The 18,605-nt window shown below is 44.7% G+C and overlaps 2 long non-coding RNA genes across 2 annotated transcripts; one reads left to right on the top strand and one right to left on the bottom strand.

Annotated features, from left to right (window-relative positions):
• Window positions 1-7,572: 7,572 nt before the first annotated feature.
• On the bottom strand, window positions 7,573-10,767 carry LOC116275435. The gene is made up of 3 exons (XR_004184522.1): window positions 10,684-10,767; window positions 10,295-10,587; window positions 7,573-7,885 (listed from the first exon to the last, which is right to left on the bottom strand). It is a non-coding gene; the product is annotated as an uncharacterized LOC116275435 (long non-coding RNA).
• LOC103883477 lies at window positions 10,612-17,228 on the top strand. Its single transcript, XR_645710.4, has 4 exons — window positions 10,612-11,374; window positions 12,839-12,894; window positions 14,178-14,253; window positions 14,771-17,228. It is a non-coding gene; the product is annotated as an uncharacterized LOC103883477 (long non-coding RNA).
• Window positions 17,229-18,605: the final 1,377 nt, after the last annotated feature.

Genomic DNA, 18,605 nt, shown 5'->3' with positions numbered 1-18,605 from the left:
ACTCTCTTTGTCTTGTCTCTTAGCCACAGCTATTGAATTTGACCTGTGATCGTAAATTGGGTTTCTGATCTGATCTCTTGCATTCTGATGGGTACTGGGGGCAGAATCAGCTTTGTTAATGATTTTCTGGGCAGAAAGTAAATTCAGCTGCATCTGAAGGGGCTTCACAGTCCAATATATGCTGTCCCTTTGTTTTACATAACAGAGTGATGGTCAAGGCCACCCACATCTTTAGTGGTAGAGTCAGGATGAAAAGTCACGTTTTCTGCATCTTAAGTCTCATGCTGCCTCACACAGCACCTCCAGAGCTCTAGAGAAAGGAGGCTCAGAGAGATGAAGTGACTTGTGTGAAGTCCTGTGGCTAGTGGGTAGAGAAGTTGGAATTAGACCTGCATTTGACCTGGATTCCCTGAACAGTTGCAGGGAAATCCGGAAATCCTTTTTTTTTTCTTTTGAGACCAAGTCTCACTCTGTCACCCAGGCTGGAGTGCAGTGGTGTGATCTCAGCTCACTGCAACCTCCGCCTCCCAGGTTCAAGCGATTCTCCTGCCTCAGCCTCCTGAGTAGCTGGGATTACAGACACGCACCACTGCGCCCAGCTAATTTTTGTATTTTTAGTAGAGGCAAGGTTTCACCATATTAGTCAGGCTGGTCTTGAACTCCTGCCATTGTGATCCACCCGCCTCTACCTCCCAAAGTGCTGGGATGACAGGCGTGACCAACCGTACCCAGCCGGGAAATTCATTTTTTAAAATAAACTCAATTATGTCTTGAATGTACTCAGAAAATGAGCTGTTTAAAATGTCCCATTGTGATTGTAATGTGAACAATGATCTCTAACTTGTATTTTATTTGGCAAGGATGGGGGATGTGCATCAAATCTTCACCTCTGGGATTTCCTGAGACTTGCTCTACTTGGATCACCCTCCACCCATATCCCCACCCCACTCCTAGATATTAATACAAATCTAGCCCTGACCATTGCCTACTGCTCCACCACTGCCTACTTTCTTTGGCCATCAGAGCTTTGGAGTTTACAGAGCAGAGGCCATGACATTGGGGAGCTTGTTTAAAAATCAATGATCAGAGCCCCACATTTTAATTTCCTTTTAGGGAGAGAGAGAAGGGCCATGGAAGAACAGGGGTGTGCAGCTGGAGTGTTATATCAGCCTTTCTCAGCGGCAGGCATGCCGGCCCCTCCACCTTCTCCCCGCCAGGCACAGGAGCCAGCAGCTGGACTGTGCTCTGAGTTTCAGGGGACCCCCACCCAGACTGACTGGGGCTTCCGGGACTTCTCATAGGAGGAGTCAAGACCTCCTGCACTTCTTTAAAAGGCAATGGGCTCAGTGTTCCCATTGGTGTCTGGAGGTGAAGCTGGTACTGTCTCAGAAGTGGAAGGCAATGGCCCACTGGCCTTTTTCTCCCCAACGTCACAGTCCCCATTTGCTGGAGCCCTTGAGGGGGCCACCAAAACATGTGGCTCTCATTCAGCCTCCTAAAGTGTTGCACTACTGAATCCTCCTTTCTGTTTACACCAGCAGTGAATAGAAAAGAACATGTTATATGCAATGGCTTGATGCTTAGTGTGGCAATCAAAAGCTTGCCTGGGCAGATGTAGGCAGGGGCTAGAAAACAGTCATGGAGTCGTCACCAGGTTGCTGTCTCTGTCCTTCCCCTTCCAGGTCTCTACTGTCCCCTGCAGCCACCACAAGGGCTAAGCTGATCAATGAGCCCCTTGGTTTTTCCTTATAAATGCAATGACTTATTTGTGATTCTTAGTCTAATCCCAGGCTAAGAAACAAAACAAAAGCTTGTGACCTGACCTATTCCTTTGCCGCCTTCCTTCTCTTTCAGGCACCTGGACAGTTTACTATTCTGCCCTGTGCCTTGCCCAGGGGAGGGAGAAGTTTCTAGCAATTATGGCTTTCTGTCTGCTGCCTGGTGCTTTTATAGTACTTCATCTGCTTTTTATTGTTGTTGTTGTTGTTGTGTTTTTTAACCAAAACGGCATTTGTTTGGCTGTCATTGTCAAGTATATATTTATTGTGTCTTACAAACATGAGTATATATGTATGCATATGTATATAACCAAACATATATATAAGAAGTCAAGGCATGTATACTAGATATTTTAAAGAGTTATTTATCACAGGAAAAAGATGTGTGTTATAAAGTAAACAGAGTCTATATTTTCTATATAATGTAGATAGTCAAACATAGCTTATAAATTATAGGAGGTTTTGGTTTTCTTTTTTATTATTAAAGGAAAAAAAGAAGAAAAAAAAAAAGACAATGAATGCAACTGTTCTTAGTGTTTTTAAGGCCAAACTACTGTGGGAGCTGGGAGGCGCCCTCCCTGCGGGCCTCCAGTGGCCCTGTGTCTACCGCTCCGAGCTCCGGAGCTGATGCCCGTCGTGACCTCTGCGATGCTCGATGCTCGGGGCCAGCAGTCAGCATCACTCAGCCAGCTGGCCTGTGCCGCTCTGACGTGGCTTCCAGCTGTTCTCCGCAATTTGCATTGGTGGGATAAAGGAATGAAAAGGATAAATAAAGATTTAAAAGAAAATACAATTCCAGCTCTTTGCCTGTTTTTTTTTTTCACACCGTGCCACTCTCAATATAGGCGCCTGATCAGTTTGTGGGATCTGAAGCATGAATAGGTGCATCCAAGGTAGAGGGGTGTGTGTGCCTGTGGTGTTTGTGCGTGTGGTGGGGGAGGCTGTTCGTGAGTCAGCATCCGTGAAGCTGAACAATGGAAATCAACGGACCTACAATTTTGATTGAAAATCAGCGCATGTGAGAACTGGAGGCACTTCAAAGCCATCTGGTTCAAACCCTCATTTTGGAAATGTGAAAATGAAAGGGAAGTAACCTACCAATGGCCTCTTGGTATGTATATATGTGTATGTGTGTCCAAAGCTAGTGTGGACAACAAAAGCTAGTGTAGACAACAAGAGGATGAGAACATAGCTCTTAGATTGGGGGAGCAAATTTTAGAATTCTCTAGTATTTTAACACTGTAACCTAATACTTCACACCAAGCACTGGAAGACACTTTTTTTTTTTTTTTTGAAACAGGATCTTACTCTGTCACCCAGGCTGGAGTGCAGTGCCACGATCATGGCTCACTGCACCCTCTACCTCTTGTGGCTCAAGCAATCCTACCATTTCAGGCTCTTGGGTTGCTGGGACTGCAGACACATGCCACCATGCCCCGCTATTTTTTATTTTTTTTCTGTATTTTGTAGAGATGGGGTTTCATCATGTTGCCCAGGCTGATCTCGAAATCCTGGACTCCAGCAATCTGCCTGCCTCAGCCTCCCAAAGTGCTGGGATTACAGGCATGAGCCACCATGCCCAACACTGACCGTTTAAAAGAGCATCTTTACTTACTTCTGTCTTAGCAGTGTTAAGGGTAACCATCTAAGATTGAGCTCAGCCTAATTTCAAATTTGCATGACATAGAGTGTTTTATGGAGGGGCTGGCCTTTCCTTTCTATCTTTTGCGGAGTCAGAGAATGCTCATGAATGTTCCTTCTGGTCTATGGTTTCCCCTTCACTTAAAAATAAGATTTAATACTACAAAATCTGAAATCTCATTCACTCCTTCATGAGCAGGTCCTGATATAAATACATCCAGAATTCAGTCCGTCTATTGTGATAAAATTGTAGCAACCCCCTGTATCCACATAGATTATTATCTTGAACATATGACATTCTCATACCATATGATTCTGCAGTAAATCTAAGAGCAGTTCTAAATAAGGCCAAAAAGGAGAGTGCTTGGTCAAAACTAAAAGCACCGTCCACCCAAATGTCAAGTGTCATCATGATGGGATCCATTCCCCTAAGTTTCTTCCAGCAAAGTGACCTGAGAACCAACCCTCAATGAAAACTCAAATCTCCTAAGCAGTTATATAAATTTTTAATCTAGGAGCTAGTTCTTCCTTCATGGGTTTTGGATTCTCTTTGTGATGTTGTTTGTCTCAATTTAGTCCCATTTCTTGCTTTGTAAACCTGGGATTATATGCCTCCTAGTAAATCATAGGATACGATCAACACCGTTTTCATAGTCTCTGAACTGTTGCTTAAAAAGAACAGATATAATTGCATGGTAAGTCGTTCAGGTTGCTCTTTACTGGCGAAATGAAGAGAAACCTGGGTGTCCTCCAATGTCGGTCTACACACCCCACCTCCCAGATTCACAGAACCATTTTCCGGTTTCACTTCCTGCTTCTTTTATCTTGTGCGTTTTTAGCACCTGTTGTGACAAGCCTGGGTGACTCGATCTAAAAAAGGAAATGACTGCTACAATTACTGTAAGAATGAGTTACAGATACATGATGTATGCAGAACTCTGTATGGAAATGAAAACAAAAATAACTTCACCTCACTCTAAGTCATAGGCTCCCATGTTATTGACCCTTATTTACCTAACTTTTGCTTAAGCAGGAAAGATCCCTCTACCTAGATACCCCTAGGCTTGGTGCCCCCCGCCCCCCACCCCAGCCCTTATGCATTTTGCAGTAGCAATGGCCCCTGGAGGAAATGTTGTCCAAGAAGTCTAGATGATAGAGATGAAGAAGGCACATCACTTCACGAGTTTGTGCCAAGTCACCGCCAGAAGCTCAGTGTTACAGTTTACTTCAGCCAAGACTGCTACAAAAAGCTGATGCAAATGGAAACTACTAAAAATCCTTTGCCTTGTGCATTCAAGTTGAGGCTTCCTTTTGAATCCTATCTCTGAGTCTACATCTGCTGGGTAAATTCCTGAACGATGACTTGAGCTGGGACAGCTTTCGTAGCATTGCTGTGGTCCAACCACAACTCTGTCAGATAAACTCCAGCATACCTAAGCTGGTTGTTGGACTTCCTCTAAAATGTTATTCTAATTACAGAAACACCTTTCTCTCCTAATTTTATACAGATTCTAATCACCTTAACTCCTTCTTGTCAGCCATGAATGAAAGTGAAAGATTAAGTAACTTTTAGAAGCCTTCTTGGGCAATTAGATTAATTCATTTCTCACTCATTGAAGGGACTCAATCCTAGAACAGCAGTCTGGAATACATGTGTATGTATGTCCCTTTGTCTCTGACCTACTCATCATTGGCCATCAATGCCCTGGGAAGGAGGGACCCTAGGAAGGCCTGAGGGGCTGCAGCTGATGTGCAGACCATGTGCACAGACCCCACAGGTTCAGGCTCAGCATTGAACTTTCCCATGTCACTAACTCCCTTGTAGAAAGAATGAAAGAGTCTGACTCAGGTTTAAGTCAGACATAGGCCGTTTGAGGCTCCCGTGGGAATGGCAAATCACTCCAGACTCCTCAGAAGCAAAGGCCAAGCAGGCCTGAGAGCTAGTGAAACTCCAGGGAGAGGAGCAAGACCTCTTGCGCTTTCTCAGCTTCCCAAACCTGCCTGTCTTGGAGAAAACAGATGAGGCTGACTCTTCAGAGTTCTAGGCCAAGGGATCTGGACTTGACAGTCAAGTTTCCGCCATGAAGCAAAAGACAGAGCTAGCCTCGAAAGAGCAGCTCTGCATCACTCTGGCTAAGTGCTAAAACTCTACATCTCCCTGAGGAAACAGGAGAGAGGAAAGGACGGGGAGAAAAAAAGAGAGGAAGGAGCTGGCATTAATAGACCAGCAAGGGAAGGAGAGGGGAGCAGGAAAAGTGGTAGTTCATGTAGGGTAAATTAGATGAAGGGGAACAAACAGACGAAAGGTCAGAGGGCTCTGCACTTAAAATAAGGAAGGTTGTGAAGATAAGTAAATGTTGCCAGAGATATCTGAAGTATGGTTCCTCTTTGGCTGACAAGCCTTAATCTGCACTCTGGAAACAGCTTGTATGAGGAGGAGGATGGCAGACAAGGAGGCATGAGGGAGGAATTCTTACAGGAACCATCTGGCTGAGTCACTTTTAGGGCTGTTCAAAGCTATCAAACTATTGACATTTCCTGGAAATTCTTTAATGCCAACAACTGTGTTAAATGAGCAACATCCCTAAGACCCCAATTGCACTTTGGATCCCCTCCTCTTTTCTTGTTACTTTTGTGATTTGCAAATCCCCCAAACTTGAAGTCTTCAAGGATTCAGCATCTGCCATTTCCCCATATGTTAGTCCCCTCCCTCGGCCCCTTCAAACACACTCTCCACTCAGAAATCTACCATTTAGCCTTATTTATTTATTCTTTCTTTCTTTATTTCTTTATTTTATTTATTTATTTTTTTGATGCACACACAAGGCTTCTCACTCCTCCTCATCTTTCAAAGAATCCACCCACTAGGCTGTCACTTCAATCTGCTGTCTCCTCCTGCAGCACAGAATTTCTGAAGAAAGTCCCCAGGTGAGCCAGCCTGGACAGCAGAAACGGATGCTCACTCACTCCATCTAGCCCCTGGCCTCTGCTCTCCTGGACTCCCTGGCTCAGTCCTCAGATTAGTTCCAGATCTTCTCTTCTTCGGTTTCCTGTAACATCTGGGTTTCTCCCTTACTTGCTTACAACAACCTCTTGCTTTCATTCATCCATTCATTCACTCTGAGGCCATCTGAGGAAAGCTTCCTTACCTGTTTTCCTGATGACCTAATATATGCTGTACCCAACTACTTCCTCTTCCTTGCATGGGGAAACCAAGTCAGAGGGAAAGATACATCTTGAAGGAATGAGAAGGAATCTCATTCCTTCCAAGCCCACTCTCATTCTCCACCTTCAATCTCTCTGTGTCCATTCTTCTCTTCCTTTCATCTGTCAGTTATGCCAGTGGCTCCCAGCCTGGAGTATGAATTTGGGGCCATCTAAGTCTCTGAACTTAGATGAGAAAAAAAATGCGTCTTGATTTTCACTAACTCTAAGGGAAATTTAGCATTTTCTTTGATTATGACAACAAATCAGAATTATGTAAGCAATATCTGTGACTTTATCATCAATAGAAATCACATCTATTTTCATCTTTTTTTAAATTTTGTTTAGAGATGAGGGTCTTGCTCTGTAGGAGTGCAATGGTGCGAACACAGCTCACTGCAGCCTCAAACTCCTGGGCTCAGGCAGTTCTCCTGCTTCTCCTCTTGAGTAGCTGGGACTACTCATGTGGACCCATGCCTAGGTAATGTTTTTAAAAAATGTTTTGTAGAGATGAGGTCTTACCATCTTGCTTAGGCTTCACATCTATTTTCAGATCTCATCACTGGTTTTGCAATATCTTAAAGTGGCATTTACACTCATTACTCCTCTGAGATTATGGAAATCAGTAGACCACAAACAGCTTTTGTTATTTAATACTTCAATGAAGGGCTTATACATTGTTTTATTGCTAATTTCAATATAATTTATTATTTTGTAATTATATACATATATTTTGCACACTTAAAAACCTTTTTGGAGGCCAAGACAGGAGGATCCCTTGAGGCCAAGAGATTGAGATTAGCCTGGACAACATAACCAGATCCCATCTCTACAAAAAAAATTTTTAAAATTAGCCAAACATGGTGGTGTGTGCCTATAGTCCCAGCTACTCAGAAGACGGAGGTGGGAGGATTGCTTGAGTCCAGGAGTTTGAGGTTACTGCAAACTATGATCATGCCACTGCACTCCAGCCTGGGTGAAAAAGCAAGACCCTGTCTCAAAAATAATGGTAATAAAAATCATTTCTTTAAGAAAAAGAACCTTATTGGGCAGGGAGGGGGACCATTATTCCCAAAATTGGTCATTAGCTTCACCAGATTGCCAAAGATATATTTCTTAGTCTGTTTTGTGTTACTGTAACTGAATACCTGAGGCTGGGTAATTTATAAAGAACAGAGATTCATTTCTTACAGTTCTGGAGGCTGGGAAGTCCAACAGCATGGCACTGGCATCTGGTGAGAGTCCTCTTGCTGTGGCATAACCTGGCAAAGGTCATTACACTGTGAGAGGGTGTATTAGTCAGGGTTCTTTAGAGGGACAGAACTAATGGAATGTGTGTGTGTGTGTGTGTGTATATGTATGTGTATATATACACATATATATAAAGGGGAGTTTATTAAGTATTGTTTTTATAAGTGTATATATGTGTATATACATAAACACACACACATGCAGATTTCATTCTTGCAGATTTCATTCTTTCACATTTCATTCAGTGAAGTCATTGAAAAAGAATGAGATTGTTCTTCTGTGCTGATGTGGACAGGTGTTAAAAATCCTTATTAGAGATTTAGAGAACAACAGCAAGCCACAGAACTATGTGTGCTTATATATATATAAAGGGGAGTTTATTAAGTATTAACTCACACAATCATAAGGTCCCACAATAGTCTGTCTGCAGGCTGAGGAGCAAGGAGAGCCAGTCTCAGTTCCAAAACTGAAGAACTTGGAGTGTAATGTTCGAAGGCAGGAAGCATCCAGCACAGGAGAAAGATGTAGGCTGGGAGGTTAAGCCAGTTTCTCTTTTCACATTTTTCTGCCTTCTGATTAGATTGTGCCTACCCAGATTAAGGGTGGGTCTGCCTTTCCCAGCCCACTGACTGAAATGTTAACCCTTTTTGGCAACACCCTTACAGACACACCCAGGATCCTTCAATCCAATCAAGTTGACAGAATTCACCATCACAAAGGGCAAGAGGGTTTATGCCAGCTCAGGGCTCTCCTCTTTGTCTTATAAAGCCACCAGTCCTGACATAAGGAGCCCACCCTGACGAACTTCTCTAATCCCAGTTACTGTCCAAAGACCCCAACTCCAATTAAAATATGAATTTGGGGATTAAGTTTTTAACACATGAAATTTGGAGGACACATTCAAATCATAGCAGTAAACATGGCACACAAAAAGTTAAGAACCCCTGCGTATAGTAGAAGTCGCCTTGTCTTGATCCTTACTCCCAACTATAAAATTTTTCCCGTGTTTATTGAATACGATTTGAATAATGACACAATTCATTTAATATAGATATTCTGACACCAAAGACCCCTCTGGGCATCCAAATCTTTGTCTGGAAGATCTTGTTACAAAGCGGTGTTTCTAAACATAGCAGTGTGTCAGAATCAAAAAGGCATCCCAACATGAACAGGTCCTGAGGCACTGCTCCATACTATCTGCATCGATTTCAGGCAGAATAGGTGGCTGGAAAACGTTTAAATGCAAACACCACAGGCATCTATTAAAATGCTTAAACTGTACAAAAAAAAAAAAAGTATACAATGAAAGTTAAAATTCCTTCCATTCCAGAGCTTCACTCCCATTTCTAGAGGTAATCACCATTAACAATTTGTGTTCTCCTCCTGAAGTCATCTGAGTGCATACACATCCAGTACATGTACTATACACACAGTTCTGTGGCTTGCTGTTTTTCTCTAAATCTCTAATAAGGATTTTTAACATCTCTGCACATCAGAACAGAAGAACAATCTCATTCTTTTTCAATGGCTTTACTGAATGAAATCTTCATTAAAAAATTATAATTTAAAATATTTGAAGTACTGGGCAAGGTGTGGTGGCTCGCCCTTGTAATCCCAGCACTTTGGGATGCCAAGGTGTGCAATCACATGAGGCCAGGAGTTCAAGACCAGCCTGGCCAACGTGGTGAAACCCCATCTCTATTAAAATTATAAAAATTAAAAATTAGCCGAGTATGGTGGCACACACCTATAATCCCAGCTATTTGGGTGGTTGAGGCATGAGAATCGCTTGAACCCAAGAGATAGAGGTTGCAGAGAGCCAAGATCATGCCACTGCACTCCATCCTGGGCAACAGAACAAGACCTATCTCAAAACAAAACAAAACTGAGGTTCTAGTGATCGACAGTGGTCATGGTTGCACAGTCATGCGAATGTACCAACTACTACTGAAATGTACACTTAAAATGGTTAAAATGGGCTACCCGCAGTGGCTCATATCTGTAATCCCTGCACTTTGGGAGGCTGAGGTGGGTGGATCACTTGAGCCCAGGAGTTCGAGACCAGTCCAGGAAACATGGTAAAACCCCATCTCTACCAAAAATATGAAAATTAGCCAGGCATGGTGGAGTGCACTTGTAGTCCCAGCTGCTTGGGAGGCTGAGGTGGGAAGATCGCTTGAGCCTGGGAAGCGGAGGTTGATGAGCCGAGATTGCACCCCTGTACTTCAGCCTGGGCAACAGAGAGAGACCCTATCTCCAAAAATATACAAATAAATAAAATGGTTAAATGGTAAATTTTATGTTACATACATTTTACAACCATTAAAAAAACAAAAACAAAAACAAAAAATCTTTTTGAAGCTCCCCAGGTAATTGAGCTGCATTGCTCCTCTCGCCCCTGCTCCAGTCACCAGCCTTACATTTTGGAGACGCCTACTCTCATTTTGCCTCTTTTGCCACCATTCTGAGTCCGCTCATTCTAGAGAAATTGAAAGCAAAAAGACGAGTTGTATTTCTTCCTGGAAACGATTCCCTCCTCTCCACGGGCGGCTGCTAACATGGAGCTGTAGTGGCACGAAAGGCACCTTCCTAAGCCTGTCAGGAGTCGGCAGACGGCTGCTGTGCTGTTGGTGCCACCGACAACCCCAGTACTGCGGGAGGACAGAATCCCTTTCAGCTCCGGAATGCCTTTCATCCTCCGTGTTGAAAAGCTCTGTAGAAATTAGGCCAGAGCTTGTGAAGCGATTCAAGCCCAGGCCCAAACAGCCCAAAGAGTCTGCTGTGGCAGAAGTCTGCATGGAAACCTTACCCTCCCTGTCCCTGCTAAAGCCTCCTTGTACTTTCTTTCCTTGCATTTCCACATCCTTGACTCAGCTACAGGTCTCGGAAAAAGTCTTTTCATACGTGATATGTTCAGATAAGTTAAATCCCCCGAAATTCTGTGTGATGTGGTGTATCTGTGCCGTTTAGTGTCATTCCATTGATCCACAGACTTGGGAGCAGTTCAGATCTGAGGGAACAAAAGCTGGTCCGAGGACATCATTGTCAAATCTTCAATCCACAGGAAGGCTCTCCCAGCACCTCGGGCACTCTGTGTCACGGAAGTCCATGCAAGTACTGCCTTGGCTACAGGCAGACACTTCACAAAGAGGATTTTGTGACCTGGACAGGTTACTGTGGTACACAAAATTCTTGCATCTGCCTGTTAAGGAATCACTTGAATGTCTGGGAGGATCTGTCTTGATATTTTCCACATTCATGCAGTGTGGCTCGAAGGTCTGTCGGAGGCTCATCGGTTGGGTCCTGGCAGGGAGATGACTCCATTGGAGACCCAGAATTTTCCTCTCCCCGGCTTTTTACTCCCAGGTCATTGTACATACCAACATTCCATCATTTCATGGAAGTTTTCTTAGGTGTGGTGAAGCGCGGCTCTGACCTCATCTCATAGGTTCATTCGAGATTCCTCTCCATTTTCTCCTTCCTACTCAGCAGCCACTATAGTAAGTTACTTCACTGGAGCCTCTCACTATGCACCACTGCCACCCACTGCACTGCCAACACTGTCCACGCACTCAGGAACTGTCCCTTTGGTTGGGTTTTTACCTGCTCAAACATCATTCCTTTCAGCTATGGTGGCCTTGCCTGTCAGGCCTGGTTCATCTTTAAGAAGTGGAACCCAGGGAGTGGTGAGACCTGGCTGTTCTATTTGAAGAACTGGGGGCCACCACTCTCAATGTGTTTTCTTTTTCCTGCTGCCTTCTCTCTGAGATCAGATGTTCTCAGACTCCATCCTATGGTTGAAATCCTGGCAATTGCCCTATGAGGTGTGGGAGTTGGGAACATGCCCTGTGGAGGTCAAAACAGGCCCCCAAGCTCCTGGAAACTGGGTTTCCCAAGATAAAGGTCTTGCTTCTGGTTGCTGGCTTGCCGTGGTGCCAAATAGCCGCTTTACAGCCTTCTTATGGCATGGCTGTTTTCTGAAATTAACCAGTTCTAGTGTGCATTTCTCTTTTTTTTTTTTTTTTTTTGAGACGGAGTCTGGCTCTGTCTCCCAGGCTGGAGTGCAGTGGCCAGATCTCAGCTCACTGCAAGCTCCGCCTCCCGGGCTTAGCCATTCTCCTGCCTCAGCCTCCGGAGTAGCTGGGACTACAGGCGCCCGCCACGTCGCCCGGCTAGTTTTTTGTATTTTTTTTTTTAGTAGAGACGGGGTTTCAACGTGTTAGCCAGGATGGTCTCGATCTCCTGACCTCGTGATCCGCCCATCTCGGCCTCCCAAAGTGCTGGGATTACAGGCTTGAGCCACCGCGCCCGGCCTAGTGTGCATTTCAAGAAACTCTACTTTCAGCACAGGAAACAAATATCAGCTTCTCATTCTGGTTTTCACGCTCTGGGTTGCTAGCTGGTAACTTTTACCTGCCCTGAGACTCCTGAGAGATGTCACACCCTCCACCATCAGAGTTGTATGTTCTGTAATCGGTTTCACTTGGATTCTCAATCAGAGCTACCATCTTCCCCACCTGTGCACCCCAAGTTCACCTGAGTGATACAGCAATCTTTAAGGATGGGAACTGGACAGGTGTGGTGTGGCACGTTACCTCTAGGTCAGCAGTTCTTAAAGTATGGCCCCCACTCAGCGGCATCAGCATCACATAGAGAACTTGTTGTAAATGCAAATCCTCAGACCCACCCCAGATGTGTCGAATCTGAGGCTGGATCCAGCAAGCCCCCCAGCTGAGCCTAATGCATGCTCACTGGGGCCACATCTCTCGGTGAGGCTTTGTTTGCCCTCCACCTGTCCCTTATCACAGGGGTCTGCAACCTCCAGGCCACGGATGGGTACTAGCATTATATTCTCACAGGAATGCAAACCCTATTGTGAACTGTGCATGTGAAGGATCTAGGGTGCATGCTTTTTATGAGAATCTAATGCCTGATGATCTGTCGCTGTCTCCCATCACCCCCAGATGGGACCATCTAGTTGCAGGAAAACAAGCTCAGGCTCCTCTGATTCCACATTACGGTGAGTTGTATTATTATTTCATTATATATTACAATGTAATAATAATAGAAATAAAGTTCACAATAAGTGTAATGCACTTGACTCATCTGGAAACCATGCCCCCTGACCCCTGGTGCATGGAAAAATTGTCTTCCACAAAAACCATTCCTGATGCCAAAAACGTTGCAAACTGCTGCCTTTTAAGAATCACAGTTTTAGACTGGGTGAGGTGGCAAAGCCTGTAATCCTGGCGCTTTGGAAGGCTGAGATGGGAGGATCACTCGAGGCCAGGAGTTAGAGACGAGCCTAGTAAACATATTGAGACCCCATCTCTTAATTAAAAAAAAAAAAAAAGTCACAGTTTTAGAACAGAGGCTCTCAGCCCTGGCTGCATCTTAGGATCACCTGGGGAGCTTTTATAAAGTATAGATACCCTGAACTCACACCCAGAGGTTCTGATTGAATTCGTCTGCTTGGTCATAGCTCTTCAGGTGATTCTAATGTTCAGATAGGGTTTTAAGAACCACTCACGGTCAGGCACGGTAGCTCACGCCTGTAATCCCAGCACTTTGGGAGGCCGAGGCAGGTGGATCACCTGAGGTCAGGAGTTGGAGACCAGCCCGGCCAACATGGTGAAACCCCGTCTCTACTAAAAATGCAAAAATTAGTTGGGCGTGGTGGTGCACGCCTGTAGTCCAAGCTATTCTGGAGGCTGAGGCAGAGGAATTGCTTGAACCTGGGAGGAAGAAGTTGCAGTGAGCTGAGATCACGCCATTGCACTCCAGACTGGGCTACAAGAGTGAAACTCGATCTCAAAACAAAACAAACAAACAAAAAAAAAAAACACCCACAAGATTCTCCATGCAGAGTTTGGCAGCCTTGCAAGTAACCACCCATTTGTTCCTCACCACCTCCTCCCAGCATAGAAGTAATTTGTTTTTTGCAATTCATCATGATCACTCGTCAGCCAGAGAGGTAACAAAATGTAGGACAGAGCATTGCCAGGTTCAACGAGAGATTTGGATTTCTAACCCAACCCCTCACTGGCTGCAAGCCTTTGGGAAAATTAAATCATCTAATCTGTCTAGGCCTCAGTGGCTTCCTCTATAAAATAGGAATTACATTAACATTTATTGGATAGTCTCTTAAGGTCTTTTCCAGGAAAAAAATAAATCTTTGGTTCTAAGAGCTTATGAAAGATCTGAACTTGTCTTCAGCATAGAATTGCTAATATTGAGTTTTCATCCTTCAGGATGAGCAGAAAATATTGTGAGCCAGTCCATTTTGTGTTTTTTTTTTCCCAGTATTTACAAATATGGGCCAAGTCTAAAAGAGACTGGCACTCAGCACCCAGATGCCAAGAAGGAAGCCATGACAGTGGTATGTTTGTACTCCTGCTCCGTGCCCTAGAATGTTCCAGTGGGCACTCAGCCGCTGCTGAGGAGAGAGACTTCCATGCTTAGTGTGCCCCCCACTGCCACCCACCATGTTCACAGACATCCGCATCCTTTCACTGCCACTTAGCTAACCACCCTTCCTCCTGACTCCTTCATTTTCCTTTTTTTTTTGGGGGGGGGGGGCAGGAGTGCAGTGGTGCGATGTCGACTCACTGCAACCTCCGCCTCCCAGGTTCAAGTGATTCTCCTGCCTCAGCCTCATGAGTAGCTGGGATTACAGGTGCCCGCCATCATGCCGGGCTAATTTTGTGTTTTTAGTAGAGATGGGGTTTCACCATGTTGGCCAGGCTGGTCTCGAACTCCTGACCTCAAGTGATCTGCCCACCTCAGCCTCCCAAAGTGCTGGGATTACACGTATGAGTCAGTGCGCCCAGTTCCTCTTTGCTTTTCTTTTTGGCTCTGCAAAGACTACAGTAATCAGCCTGGGATTATCTTCACAGAGCTCATCCATCCAACCCTACTAACACGAAGACTCCTATGAAAAACAAGTCCAGTGTTCCAGGAAGGAGAAGGTGAATAGGTCAAGTGTTTCCTGAGTCAGTTGCTTAAATTAAACAACAACAACAAAAATTTTGCATATTCACTTTCTTCCCTGAAAACAAAATAGTTTGGTATTCCCCTCCCTCCTATACCCCCACATGAGGAAGTAATGGGATTAGAAGGCTGAGAGAAGATGGTAAGTTGTTTCAAACTGATAAGAGTGTCCTTAATACTATGTTAAAAGTCAAGTAAAACTGTAATTTTTAGGAATCTCTTCAGAGAGAGAGAGAGAAAAAAAAACTACACAAGGACCCCAGGAATTTGGCTAAAGGACATAGCCAAGCCTTCCCATGGTCCAGGTCACCACGGAGAGGCAGGGATGGGTTCCACATGCTGGTGTCCCAACTTCAATTCTCCTGCCCACTCTGGACTCCGTTTCTGTAATCAGGGAACACCCATCCCTTCTCTGGAGGACAGGTGCAGGAAAGGGCTTCGACAGGCACTGGGCTGTACAAGTTCTAGTCCTTTTCCCAACCTGAATTTGGGAGACTCAAGTGCAGTTGGCCAAGAATGACAGTCATGCTTTTTATCCACAGGGGATTAGGTGTGCTCTGATCAAGAAGAGAGGCTTTTATTCTCTTTTCCAGATCCTTCCCTTGCTACTGGCAAGATTTATGCATATTCCAGATCCCAGGTCTGTCGTCCCCTCACGCCATGTGGAAGTTTCCCAGGACTATAGAGAAACGTTCAGATGTGCAGATGCTACACACTAATTCTCAGAGTTTCTACAGCCATTATGACGAAAGAGATTTTTGTATAGTGTTTACTTTTTTGGTTGGGTCTTTGTTTCACTTTTTTTTCTAATTGAGGGGGAATTTTAAATTGTAGCCATTGTTACACCCTGAGCAGACACAGTACCTTCAAGACAACTTCTCCATCCTTTTGGTTTTATCATATGTGCATTCTAAGGCACCCTTTTCAAAGTTACTCAGGTGTCAACCTCACTGTGCAATTCTACAACGAGTAGAACCTGCATCACAGTGAAATAAACTGGTCCAGCTGGTATGATTCAATGGTTCTGGCACTTCCCAAGCACAATATTCCTCTCTTCCATTCTGTCATTCATACCTGAAACTCCACCCTACTGATTAATGACATATCCAGCCTAAAGTACAAATATCCCAGGAGAAAGCAGCTTATTAATGTTGCCTGAGTGATACTTTATCAGACTCTTCAATGTGGCATCCACTTGAGAGCTGGTTTACAAAGTGGGGAAAAGTGGGCAAGAGCATGGTTCATGCAGAGACAGCCTGAGATAGGGCCGTATTCGGCCAGGGAAGTGTGATCATGCCCTCATGTAATCCTCACCACCATAGCAGCTACTGTTTAATGCCCCCCCAGTGCCCTCTTTTGTTTTTTTTTTTCAAATTCAAAGCTCAGAAAGGTTAACTAACTTACTAAGAGTAGCACAGATGGCAAATGATAGAGGTGGTGTCTAAATCCACATCTCAACAGGAAGCCAGATTCCACCATGAAATGCCAGTGAATTCTGACACAATCCTACCTTTTTCTTATAACATCACTCATCTAATCAATGTCGAGAGTTTCCCACTGTCCTGGTGATGAGGCAAAGGGCCAAGAAACACGGAGCTCCATGCAGGACCTGAGCGACTACAACCAAGGAAAAATTACTCAGTGATCCAAAGAAAAGAAGCCTCTGTGGGATCTCCAACATGCAAACTGCGGTTTTGTATTGTTTGTTTAAAATAATTAATCAGGTCAGTGTGGCTTCCTATTGAACTTACTTGAGGTCTGTAACGGTGCTAATGAAAGGAAATAAATGAATGTTTGAGGATGAAGAGTACTTGCTGGTACCCTAGCATGTAGATTTCCAGAAATGTTCTAAGTCCTAAATTAGTTTTCCTTGATGGATACCTGCCAACTACCTGTTTGAAATTAGACTTTAATTCTTTATATTGTGTTGAAATTCTGATTCCATCCTATGAAGAGTTTTTCCCATGATCATTCATGCTTTGCACTTGCAGGGGCAGGTGTCTGCATAGGTTAGAACCTGGTACGATCCCTGGAAAAGAATAAATAAGAGCCTAATACATGTTTGTGGGGAGAGGAAGACAGGCTGAACGTGTATTAGGAAAAAAATGTCTGTTGGTTTCGGAAATAATTTTGGGGCCCTTCTGGGAACTACACACCAGAGGAATCCAATCCAGAATAATGAGAAGATGCAGAGGAGGAAATGAGTTGAAAGTTTTTCAGGAGACCAGAGTTGTTTCCTCTGATTTAAACTCAGGATAATTGAGTCAATTATAAGAACCGAGGAATGGCTGGGCGCAGTGGCTCACATCTGTAATCCCAGCACTTTGGGAGGCCGAGGCGGGTGGATCACGAGGTCAAGAGATCGAGACCATTCTGGCCAACATGGTGAAACCCAGTCTCTACTGAAAATACAAAAAATTAGCTGGGCATGGTGACACACGCCTGTAGTCCCAGCTACTAGGGAGGCTGAGGCAGGAGAATCGCTTGAACCCTGGAGGTGGAGGTTGCAGTGAGCTGAAATCGTGCCACTGCACTCCAGCCGGTGGACAGAGTGAGACTCCGTCTCAAACAAACAAACAAACAAAGAACTGAGGAATTAGATTGTGTTGCAGGCATTTTGAAGGTGGGTTGGTGGCAAGATAGCTTAGGCATGAGAAGAACAATGAAGAAAGTCTACGTTTCTCAATGAAGAAGGGAGACGAGGATGAGATCAAGAATGAACGTAACAGGACCAGAAGGCCAAAGGTGCCCAGGATTGTGGGAGCAGGGCCTCTCATGAAGTCTGTTTTTCTTAATTGGCAAAGAGCTGGGCTCTCTGCCCTCTGCAGCTGCACTTTCCTACGAATGTAAGATTGGCATCTTTACATCTGCTCACATCTCTGTTCTAGGGGTTTCATGGCATTCAAAGAAGTGGTCCTGCAGGCATATTTTTATGGAAATCGATATTTTTTTGGATATAAGTTTGGTTGCATAAAACAGAGTCTCAAAGTAATAGAAGCTTAATCAAGATACAGGTCTCCTTCTCCCTCATGCAGCAGGGGAAGCTCGAATGGCGGCTGTTCTGACGAGCTGCCCGGGGCTGGACTTACCTATCTGGTTGTTCCGTTTTTCCTATGGAGTTGTCTCTGGATGGTTCTGAATGACTCACCCCTGTGATTGTATTCCAGCCTTCAGGAAAAAGGGGAAGGGAGGGTCCCTTCCCTTGAAGAGTATTACCCCAAAGTTTCACATAAAACATCCCTTTCCTATCCTTTGACTAAGACTTAGTCTCATGGTCACAGAAACCTGCACGGGAGGCCGAGAAAAGAGGTTGACTTGGCTCACGGTTCTGCAGGCGGTACAGGAGGCATAGGGGCATCTGCTTCTGGGGAGACCTCAGGAAGCCTTTACCCATGGAGGAAGGCAAAGGGGGAGCAAGGCACTTCACAAGCCCGGGGTAGGAGGAAGAGAGGGAAGGGGGAAGTGCTACACACTTTTAAACAGCCAGATCTCACGATAACTCACTCACTCACTATCATGAGGGCAGCATCGAGGGGATGGTGTAACCCATTTATGAGAAACTGACCCCATGATCCAGTCACCTCCCACCAGGCCCCACCCCCAACACTGGGGGGTTACAGTTCGATATGAGATTTGGGTGGGGACACAGATCCAAACCATGTCACCCTATTATGCCCACAAGAGGTTTCCCTACTCTGGGCCACTTTGACCTAAACTTCCACGTTCTCAGTTGCTACCATA

Source organism: Papio anubis, chromosome 6 (assembly GCF_008728515.1).
Source record: "Papio anubis isolate 15944 chromosome 6, Panubis1.0, whole genome shotgun sequence".
In the NCBI taxonomy this organism is placed as follows: domain Eukaryota; kingdom Metazoa; phylum Chordata; class Mammalia; order Primates; family Cercopithecidae; genus Papio; species Papio anubis.
The sequence above is the reverse complement of the archived record's forward strand: the minus strand, read 5'-3'. Positions and strand labels throughout refer to the sequence as shown.